Source organism: Marmota marmota, unplaced genomic scaffold (genome assembly GCF_001458135.2).
Source record: "Marmota marmota marmota unplaced genomic scaffold, marMar, whole genome shotgun sequence".
NCBI lineage: Eukaryota > Metazoa > Chordata > Mammalia > Rodentia > Sciuridae > Marmota > Marmota marmota.
Window position 1 is genome coordinate 10145036 of NW_025999945.1, and position 11513 is coordinate 10156548.

Sequence of the window (11513 nt, forward strand, 5' to 3'; positions counted from 1 at the left end):
TAAACTTTTGTCAACCTAATTCCATGAAAAGAACCCTCAGGGAAATGACTGAGTCAGTCTGTATGAAAGTGTTCCTATGCATTGCTACACTCTAGCCCAAGTAAGTTGAGCCTGCGGTCATGCCACTGGCAATTCAAGTGTACCAGTTTCCCCACGACCTTGGCAGCTCTGGATGTTATTTTAAAAAACAGACCACAGTGAGGTGGGAAGAACTGGTTTAATAGGCAAAAATGGTATTTGTTTTTCATGAGCTGTTTACTTTTCTACTGTTTTTTTTTCTCTAACAGTTTGAAAAGTTTTAAAATTATAGAGAAATTTAAAAAATAGTATGCTGAATTTGTCTTCTTTCACTAGATTAGCCTATTATTAATATTTTGCCACATTTGCTTTCTTTCTCTTTCTTACAACACACACACAATTTTTTTTGCTGAACCTTTTTTTTTAGTTGTTGATAGACTTTTATTTTATTTATTTGTGTGTGGTGCTGAGAATCAAACCCAGCACCTCATACATGCCAGGTGAGCTCTCTACTACTGAGCCATAATCCCAGCCCCTTGCTGAACCTTTTGAAAGTTGCAGACATCATGGAACATTACCCAATTCATCATGTGTCTCCCATAAAAGCCAAATAACCTTTATCATCCATATCACATGCAATAAATGTAACATTGATCCAAAAATGATATCTAAATGCAAATATCCCCAATAATCCCAAGATGTCTTCTAATGCCATTTCTCACATCTAGGATTCAATCTAGGCATTTGCTTTTCTCGCACGTCTCCATGCTGACTGGTAGTCTAGAAAAGTACCTACTGTGTTTTTAACTTCATGACACTGAGGTTTATTTTTCTTTTCCTTTCTTTTCATTTATTTATTGGTGCTGGGGATTGAACCCAGGGCCTTGTGCATGTGTGGCAAGCACTCTACCAACTGAGCTATATCCCCAGCCTGACACTGAGGTTTCTCTAATGGTTTCACTAATTCTACATTTGCCATATTGTATTCTCATGGTTAAATTCTGGTCAAACATCCTGATCAAGAACATTATATATATTATTATGTACACTCCCATTATACCCATCGGGAGGCACACGTTGAGTTGCTCCATTACTGGTCATGCTAAATTTCACCACTGGGTTAACATGGTGTCTGGTGGAAAAGTACTTTTCTCTTGTACCTAAAAGGTAATCTTTGGAGGTGATACTTGGAGAGTGTGTGAAAGATATACCATTAAAGAATCATGTTCAAAATTTCTACTGTCAATTTAATATCTATTTGTATTTATTTGACTCTATATCCAGTTTATAAATTGCTTTTTTCATCACGATTATTTAACTTTTTGGAAAAGGTAGAGATTTTGTGTGATTCAAAGGTGAAAACTATATATGAAGTATAATATGCTGTTATATTGATGCCTTTCAGTGAACCATGCCTTCTGGTATCTGTGTCCTGTGTGGTCTTCTTTCACATTAATACCTGATTTGTCATCAGGACACTAGCAGGCATTTAAGAGTGCAGAGGCTTGATTGACTCTCGCATTGTGGCTCATTTTCTGGGAGCACTCCTTCTTGAAGGAAAGTCACAGCTATGAACCAGGGAAGTCTAAGTCCAGATTCCTTTTTTAAACTTATTTTTAATTTGTTCTTTTTAGGTATATATGACAGTAGAGTATATTTTGACATCTTATGCATACATGGAGTATAACTTAGTCTAATTAGGATCCTATTCTTGTGGTTGTACATGATGTGGAGTTTCACTGGTCATGTATTCATATATGAACAAAGGAAATTATGTCCTATTCATTCTACCGTCCTTCTATTTCCATCATCCCTACCTTCCCTTCATTCCCCTTTGTCTAATCCAATGAACTTCTATTCTTCCCTCCCCCAACTTATTGTGTGTTAGTATCCACATATCAGGGAGAACATTCAGTCTTTGTTTTTTTTGGGGGGGGGGCGGGGATTGACTTATTTTACTTAGCATGATAGTCTCTAGTTCCATCCACTTATCAGTAAATGTCATAATTTCATTCTTCTTTATGGCTGAGCAATAATATTCCATTGTTCATATATATACCACATTCTCTTTGTTTTTAAAGAGAAAGAGAGAGAGAGAGAAAATTTTAATATTTATTTTTTAGTTTTTGGCTGACACAACATCTTTGTTTGTATGTGGTGCTGAGGATCGAACCCGGGCCGCACGCATGCCAGGTGAGCGCGCTACCGCTTGAGCCACGTCCCCAGCCCCTATACCACATTCTCTATACCCATTTCTTTATCCATTCATCTGTTTGAGGGCACCTAGGGTTGGTTCCAAAGCTTAGCTATCGTGAATTCAGCTGCTATAAACCTTGATGTGTCTGCATCACTGTAGTATGTTGATTTGAAGTCTTTTGGGTATATACCAGGCTACATCTTAACCAGGATTCTATATCTCCCTATTGAGCATCTACTAGGTATCAGGCACTAATCTAGTTACTAAGGACACAGTTAACAAGCAAAGTCACTGACTTCATGGAGCATTCAGTGGAGGAGACAATTGAATCAACAAATCAATCAATACATTTTTGCTGGAGGAAAAATAGAGTGTGATAAGGAGGGCCTTGTAGGCTGAGGAAAGACTTCTGAATGAGGTGGGAACCACTGGAGGGTATTGAATAGAAGTATGACCTGACTCACACCTTGAAAGTATCATTCTGATTGGGGAATAGATGCTAAGGGGAAAGAACATAAGCAAATTGACCCAAGAGGCTGTTGGTTGTGCAAGTGAAAGACAATGATACTTCTGACCTTTGGAGGTGATGAGAAATTAATGCCACCTTTGGAACAGGTCACTTGGTCTCATCACTTACTTCCTTGGATCTTGAATCTCTGGAACTGACCAATAAGTGCATCTGCAGGGTACATGAAGCCAACCTACACAATTCCCAACTGTCCGTGGTCTCAGTTTAAGAACTCCTGTGTTAAGGAAAGCCAGAGCAGTAGCCTTATGTTGGCTGACTTGCCAAACTGTGTTTAGCTTAATATAGATGAAAAATGAAAAACTTTAATGAACTATGGCAGAGCCTCCTCCAGCTTCTAATAAATATAAACATGACTGCTCTTCCAATGGTGGAATTATACTCTGAGTTTGGATTAAATTGCATTAACTATTGCTTCCATGTAATCAACAAAAACAGAAGCATGTGTCACATTCCCATTAATAAAAGTAATGCTTCTCAATATTGAAGAAAGCCTGCATGAATATGTCTAACTACATTTTAAGAACTGATTCCTTGTGGAGTTATCATGGTCAAGGGCCTGATCCTTATATTGAGGGGTCATAGATCTGATGTGGTCTGTTGATCTAAAGCTACTCTGGAGCAAAGGGAGGTTCCTGGCCTGATTGATTGTGTATGAAGCCCAAAGCAGAGTCCATGTTGGTGTGTTCCTGTGAGAGCCAGAGTCTGAAGAGGATGTTGTGAGAGGTCAGATAGCTTAACTGAGATATCACAATCAACACCAGGGTGCCCAGGAGGAGGCTGGGTCATCAGAGATAAGACCATATAGTTATTATCCAACCTTGAACAGCTTTTGAACACACCCACCCCAGGAAGGGGAAGCCTGCTGAGGATCTGGGAAGTCAATATCTCCCATATTAACAAGTGAATCCTAAATTTGTGCCATCAAAGCACCCTGGGACCCCCTACCAGAGCACACCTGGAGTGTAACTCTTGAAGAGTTCCTTTAAAACCTCCCTGTCCCTCCTGATGGGGAGAGTCACAGCCTTTGGGACAGGAGTCTCCTGTGTTTCTCCTTTGCTAACAAAGCAAAACTTCTTTTTCCTTTTTCTCAAAAGCTTGTGCTCATTATTAAATTGGCATTAATTGGCACTGAGGACAGGGACGGAGCTTTCAGTTACAGCATCACTTCTTGATAACAGAAAGTGGGGCTCCAAACTCATCTCAGCAAGCTCAGTCCAAGCAGCTGTGTTGCATGTTTCTGGCCACTTTGGTCACAGAGTGTATTTATTTTTATTACATTTTACTCGTCAATGCCCACCACTCTGAGATTAGTTTATTTAGCAAGTAAAATTCAAAATACACAGGGATTGGTCTCATCAGGGCAATGGTCTTCTCCAAGTATCCATGGTTAGAGGACAGAGATTGGAAAGATTATGCGAGTCCCCTAGAGGGGGCCCAGTTGGATGACAAAGGGCAGCATTCCTTTCTCAAAGGAAGGCTGCTGCAACATGCTTGTCCCCTGCCTGGCCCCAGGGTGACTGCTTGCATGTGTGAGCTGCTCCGCAGAAAAGGCACCTGGAATTCTGCAGTGAGGCATGACATTGGAAGTCCTTCAGTTCCCTGCCCCTAGTGACGCAAGGGGCTTCCCATGCATGAGCTTGCTATTTGCTCACCTCCTCCTGCTGCTCATTCCTCCCTTTTGGCTCTTGTCTTCAACTTTGGATTTGACCATCAGATCCACTTCCACAGTGATGACCTTGAATCTTTCAACAACTCTTGTTCTCCACCCCAGCTGTACTGCTGCCTCTCAGCTCCCGTAAATCCCTCTCTGAATTCACTTCAACTCTTTTGAAAGGTGTTTCCTCCTCATGTGAACAGCTCCCCAGCTCCCAAGCTCTCCTTGTCCTATTTCATGAACTTGAAAACTGAGAATTCAGAGTTTCTCAGAGAACTCAACTAAAAGGAATTCATTGACAGAAGTTAGTCAAGCAGGTTTCAGAAAAAACACAGGCTGGCTTTGAAAAGGAGGACTTCCACTTACTAATTATGCAAACTTGGGACAAATTCCCCTCATAAGTCTCAGACTTCCCATCCATAAGATGGGGCTAATGACTTAATGACTCCATCAGACAATGCTCAAGTCTTGGTTCATAGTAAATGTTAGCCACCACCAGTGCCACTCTTGATCTTTTAGCACAGACTTACTCAATGGCTTCATAGTGACCTCAAAGCATCTATAGGACCTCACTTTTCACCAGGGTATAATGACACTGAAAACCATGCACTTTATAATCTTAATTATAAGAATGGATCTTCTTTCTAGAAATTAAAAATGGAAAAATTTTTAGCATTGTAGCATGGTTTGTGTGAAAGACAACATAGTGACTTTCTGGAATTTGCTTACTTAGCAGGGATGACAGTTTACAAGTGGCAGAGTAGTCGGATCCAAAACTTGAAAGAGATCATTCTGAGAAAATATATAGAGGGTGGTCCATGGCTGGGTGAAGGAGGTACAGAATAAGACTGAAAAATGGAAGGAGAAGGTGTGGGGAACTTGGAACACCAGGTTGAACAGCAAGTAGTGAACTGGCCAGGCTGTGGGCTTCAGAGACCTGAGCCTAAGTGTGAATTCTGGCTTCATTTCATACTAAAGCAGTGGCGTTCAAACACCATAGAGCATTTTACCAAGTGACAGAACAGAAACAAACATTAATTCATTCCCCAATAGGTTTGTTTGTTTTTATTAAACTTGTTTCCTGATTTCTAGAATTTTAGAATTCCTCTGGAGTATAGACATAGAAATAGAACTGGAATTGGTAGTGTAAGGATACCTTTTCCTTCCTTCCTTTCTTTTTGCAGGGGATGGAACCAAGGGCCTCACACAAGTGCTCTACAAATGATCCTCACACAGTGATCGGCAAGTGCTTTATCACTGAACAAGACCCTTAGCCCAATATATTCAACTTTATCATATGTTGACTACCTGCTTTTCTAAGTGGTTTTATAAATTTATGCTCTCATCAACAGTATATTATTATCATGTCTTTTAACATTTGTTCTTATCAGGCTTGAATTTTTTTGAGCCAAGTAGCTTCTGCAAAAAGCTATTGTCATTGAAAAAACTTCAGTTTGTTTTTCACAGATATGTGAAATTTAGCATGTTTTCATCAGTTTATATCATTCATCTACCTTATTTCCTACTTATTTTAAGTCATTCTTAAACAAACACACACACACAAAAAAAAAAAACTATAATAATGATTTGTTTTTTATAAGTGCTACAACTTTCTGGGTTTGCTTTTAACTTTGTTAATGATGCCCGTGGCTAAATAGGTTTTATGGTTAATACCAAATTTGCCAATTCTCTCTTTCTTAGCTTTTAAGGAAGCCTCATCTAAAGACTTCCTTTGTAGGGGGCTGGGGATATAGCTCAGTTGGTAAAGTGCTTCCCTTGCATGCATAGGCCCTGGGTTCAATCCACAGCACTGCCAAAAAAGAAAAAAAAATAAATAAAAGAATTCCTTTCTAACCCTGAGACTATAGCAATAGTTACAAGTTCTCAAGCTTTTATATTGTTACCAATACAATGTCTTGTCCTCCTCTCTTACCCACACTCTTGTTGTCAGACTTTAAAGAAAACTAAATAATAGTTCTTTAGGCACTCAGGAAAATGATCACATCATCTAAAAAAGAAATTAATTAAGATTGGCCAGAGGCATTCCTTAAACACACCAAGAAAGGATGGCAACTACAGTGAAGGGTAAACAGGTGTTATAAGGTCTCTAGAGAGGACACCCCTGCCAGCAAACCTCCCACAGAGAAGGCAGGATGCCAAAGTAAATGGCACACCCTGAAGGTAGATCCAATAATCACCTGCTGGAATAGCCTCAAGAAGTTTGATAAGCACTTGTTGGCAAAGGGGTGGGAAAACAAGGACTCACTCACATCACCAAAGGAAATGTAAATGGTTACAATCTCTCACTTGGTCAATTTGGCAGCAGTTTTTAAGTGTAAAACTCTGAAGTCTCTTAACACAGGAGCTCAACTTCCAATAAATTATCGTATAGAAATATTCATCATCCATTTTCAAAAACTGGAAATAAAATGATATAGGTACAAGTCTATTCACTGCAGCCCTTTCTGTAATAATGAAAGGTTGCAAATGACTTAGATGACTTAGATTTCCATCAGCAAAGGACTGCATAAGCAAATGATAGTATGAACTTTATGTACTATTAACGGAGAATCGCTAATTTACACTTGCAGATGACAAAGCCAACGTACATAAAATGTGCAATTAATATGTTTGTTAGGGGCTGGGATGTGGCTCAAGCGGTAGCGCGCTTGCCTGGCATGCGTGCGGCCCGGGTTCGATCCTCAGCACCACATACAAAGATGTTGTATCCGCTGATAACTAAAAAATAAATATTAAAATTCTTTCTCTCTCTCACTCTCTCTTTAAAAAAAAATATGTTTGTTAAAATTAAAAAGGTACTAATACTCAAATATGCATGAAACACAATGGGAAGGTACCCAAGTGGTTGTGTCTGAGTCAAGAAAATGGGTGGTAAAGGGTAAGAGAGAAATTTACTTTTCATAATAAAGAAACTTTTTTTTCCATGTTCTTTGATCTATAGACACAAACAGATTTGAATTGATCTACAAATTCATAGCAGTCCCTATCAAAATTCCATCTGCTTTTTTGGCAAGTTGAACTTGAAATTCAGATGGAAACACAAATTACCAAAATAATGTTGGGGAAAAAAAACAAAAGGATTCACACTGCCTAGGGTGGCTATTATTAAATAATTTACTTAGAAAAAAACTCACATTTAAAGTTGTCCGTTTTACCTGTTTTAAAAATTAATAATGTACAATTTCTCTTGGTGTCCTTGTGTGATCTTTCATTTTCTATCTTAATAATGATATCCACTTTCTGTAGCCTAATAATGAAAAATAGGGAGACATATGGGCTCTTTTGCAGGTGTGGAAAGGTCCCTAGGCAGTAATAAACAAAAACTTTATTACTATTCCTTGATTATATATTTGCATCTTTTAAAAATCTTAGTTTTGCTAGAAGTTTTCTTAGTTTATTGGTTTTTTCAAAAACTGGATTTTTTGCTTTTTATTTTCTATTAATTCCTTTTGCATGTATTAGTTCCTCTTTGGTGTTTTACTCTGTTGTTCTCTAACTAGTTTCTTGTAGTGAGTGCTTAAGCAATTCTTTGTAAAACTTTCTTCTTTCTGACAAATGTACTTACTAGAAAGTTATAAATTTTTGTCCAGTGTTGCTTTAGTTACAGCTAACATCTTCTGGTATGTAGCTGGTTGTCTTTTTAATTGTTGTTCAGTTCTAAATAACTTGGTTTCTGGTTTTTATTTCTGTGGTTTTTTTTTATCTTATTTTTATTCTTTTAAAATTTAGTTTAGCCTATGAATCATTTGGGAGTGTGTTTTTCCTCTACTAAACTGTTCAGACAGATTACTTGGTTGAAAACAATTAAAAACAAAACAACAACAAAAAAAACCCCTAGTAGTTGTTTTGTTGGTTGGTTGGAAAAGGAGCACATTACCTCAGAATCAGTGGAAAGCATTCATCTCCTTGTGTTATGCTATATGCTTTACTTAGTTACACAATTTATTACTTTTTTATCGATATACTCTTGCCATAATATTAGCAGTACAAAGACAGGGATTTTGTTGACTGTTGTGTTCACTGCTGTATCCCTGGTGCCTAGAAGAACAATGCTTGCATATTGTTGGTGCTCAATGCTTCTTTCTTGAATGAGTAAATAAAAGAATGGCCAATGGTCAGCACTCAACTATGGTTTGCCCTTACCATCGTTATCATTATGTAGCAGGAGGAGTGGCTGACGATGTAAAAGCTGTGCTTAGGATGATAATTACTAATAAAAATGTTTGGGAATGCTAGCAGAAGTGACATACTAGGAGAAGTGACAGAGAAATGAAAGAACAGGTTTGGTTAGGGTCTTGCAGAACTAATCAGCTCTGAGGTTCTAGTTGCAGAAATACCAATCTGGAACTGCCCGCCCGACTGCAGCTAACTTTACTTATGAGATAACACTGGAAAGCCTGCTTTTGGCTCTCTCCTCGCTGTCTGAACTCACTAGCCTACTTGCAGATGGTTGGTAAGCCCTGTAGGATCTGATGCTGTGACTTGGAAAGGAAGGAAATGGGGCCTCTTAGAGCTGGAGACTGGCTTCTTCTTCAGTTCCTCCTGAGCCTTCGAGTCTCCCCATATGTCTATTGGCAAATTCCTCTGCTTGGCAATTGGCAGCTGTTTAACAAAGACCAGTGTATTAGTCAATGGTGCTTGTACTGACCACTCAGTTATCAACCTAAGGGTTTGTTTATAAATGGGTTAACTGATGGCTGGCTTGTTGAGTGTGGCAACGCGCCAATCATTTTTTCTGTCGTGTGTGCAGTGGAGGGTGTGGGGCCGCTGGTTGGCAACCACAACCATAAAGTTAGAGACCATCTGCCCCCCACATCTGAAAATTACAGGGAGATGGTTGTATTTCTTAAAAATGACTCTCTGACTTAAATTTCCTAAGCAAAACATTTATCACTTATTTAGATCAATTTCCATTGAATGGAGACCATTATGTAACAAGTTCAAAAAGGATATGTGTTTGAAATTTCAAACATAGATGCACTATATCTAAATAAAGTTTCCACAGTATTGTTTTTGGGGCTGCTGTTGTTTACTACGCAGAGTAGTGTTGTACGCAGATGTATAACTAAGTTGATTGAACTGAAATTTCCATGGAAATTGTGTGGCATTCTCCCAATTCTCAGGCACTTTATCTGACAGTCTTTCTTCTTTCAGATAATGGCTGGCAGCAACCCACAGCATGGAGGTTATATGCTCCACTTTTGAAAAAGTCTTGAATGGAGCCATTGTGCCCCTGAGATGGTCTGCATGTTTCACTGAACAGAGAGCAGGGTGTAAAAAGGCACCTTGTGTGCAACTGTTGCGAGGTTGGGAAGTGAATTAAAATCTCCAGAAAGTCTGGGCAGTGCTGTTCAGAGGAGCAATGAACCCTCTGGAAGTACTGTTAGCTCAGACATTCCAACGCGGTGAGGCAGCCTCAGGGACAGGGCTCCCTCCAGTCTCATTTAAAGAGAGAGCGAGGGGGCGAGCAAAGGACACTGATATGGACCCACTCTCTTTGCAAAGATGGGAGGAAGGTGCCCTTTTGCAGAGATGGGGGCACGTTGATTATGATACTCAGATAACTTTCTGGCTCAGTGGACCTAGATTTGTCTTGGTTACTAATGGTACAATGACTCATTTGGAAGATTCAATGTTAACTGCTTATGCATCCACCAGTTTGCAATCTAATTCCTATGACCAATTAGCACACACATATACACATAATGTGTGTGTGTGTGTGTGTGTGTGTGTATGTGTCTGGGGTCTCCAGGTGATTGATGATGTTTGCTATTACTAGATTCATTAAACGAATTATAACCTACCATGTAACAGTGTATATTAAATAATCAATCCATTTTGTTTATTGATGCTACCTTTTGTTGGTCCCTCCATTTACCTGCCTGGGACAGTGTTGACTCTGGGATTGGTGTAAATAACCCATATTTCTAGCGCTAAAATCTGAAGTTCTCAAAGAACAAAGAATATCCTCAGAGCCCTCTGCAAAGGACTTCCCAAAACATCTCTCACAGGAGGCAGTAATGTTAGTTTTCATTAAAACCTAATGGTAAGAAAACAACAAAACAGTGTAAGGAACAGGCTGGCAGATTTTTCTTATGGGCAGAATTCTTTGGCTCTCCTGTGCATTCTTGCTTGATCCAGCCTCTGCTGTGCTTTGGAGGCGCAAAAGAGGGAGATCACTTTTAAGAGGCATCTGAAAGAGTGAACCTGAACAAGAAGAATGTGAGAGTTGGTGATGCTCCAGCTGCAAAGTTCAGGCTAGTACAGGTACAGAGTTGGAGTGCAGAGATATCTTATTGGGTGGTCCATATTGGCCAGGGTAGGGAGCCACTGAAGGTTTCTGCATAAATTAAAGTTGTAGAAGGAAAACTAACCTGGCTGTGGTGTAAAGGAATGATTTGGTCTAAGAGGATATGGGCCACAGAATCGATCCTGATTGGATGTGGGAGTTGAGGTCAGGCCTAGGAATGGTCTTTCATTTGAACAGCTAAAGAGGGAGGTGGCACAGGTTTAGAGGAAAGGGAGGAGTTGATTTGATTTTACTCCAGTTCCCTGGCTCTCTTGACTATGCACTGAGTGTTAAACCCTGCCCCAGTGGCCAAGGAGGCTCTGTGCAAAGCCTGTGGCTTCTGGCAACTGTGAACATCTCCAGACTTGATTCAGCATTCAAAGAGCACTGGATTTAGAGTCCACAGACATGGATGGCAACCCTTAGCAGCTAAAGGCCTTATCTCCAGAGCCTGGCATATTGATAATGTTCAACAAATACTTGCTAAATGAATGAACGACAGAGTGGATTTGACTCTTGCTGCCATCCACGAGGGTGACTTTGGTCAAATCATTTAGCAGCTGTCTCAGTTTCCATATCTGTCAACCAGGGATGGTCCCCAGAAGGTAGTGTGATTACCAATTCCCGCCTTTCCTAGAGTCCAAGTGTGACCAATTCCCGCCTTTCCTAGAGTCCCGCGACCCAGTAGCGCTGTCGCCCGCATACCTGGGCCAAAGGACAGTTCTGGGGCCTCCGGCCATGGGGCTGCGCGGGGGTCTCGCCGCTGGCTGCCAGGGCGGGGGTGGCAGCCGGGTCCGCCCTCGGC

General features: G+C 40.1%; 1 protein-coding gene across 1 annotated transcript in view; it reads left to right on the forward strand.

Moving 5' to 3' along the window:
• Positions 1 to 11513, forward strand: part of Plce1 (phospholipase C epsilon 1) — a 371015-nt gene that overhangs the window by 63820 nt on the left and 295682 nt on the right. The window lies entirely within an intron of this gene.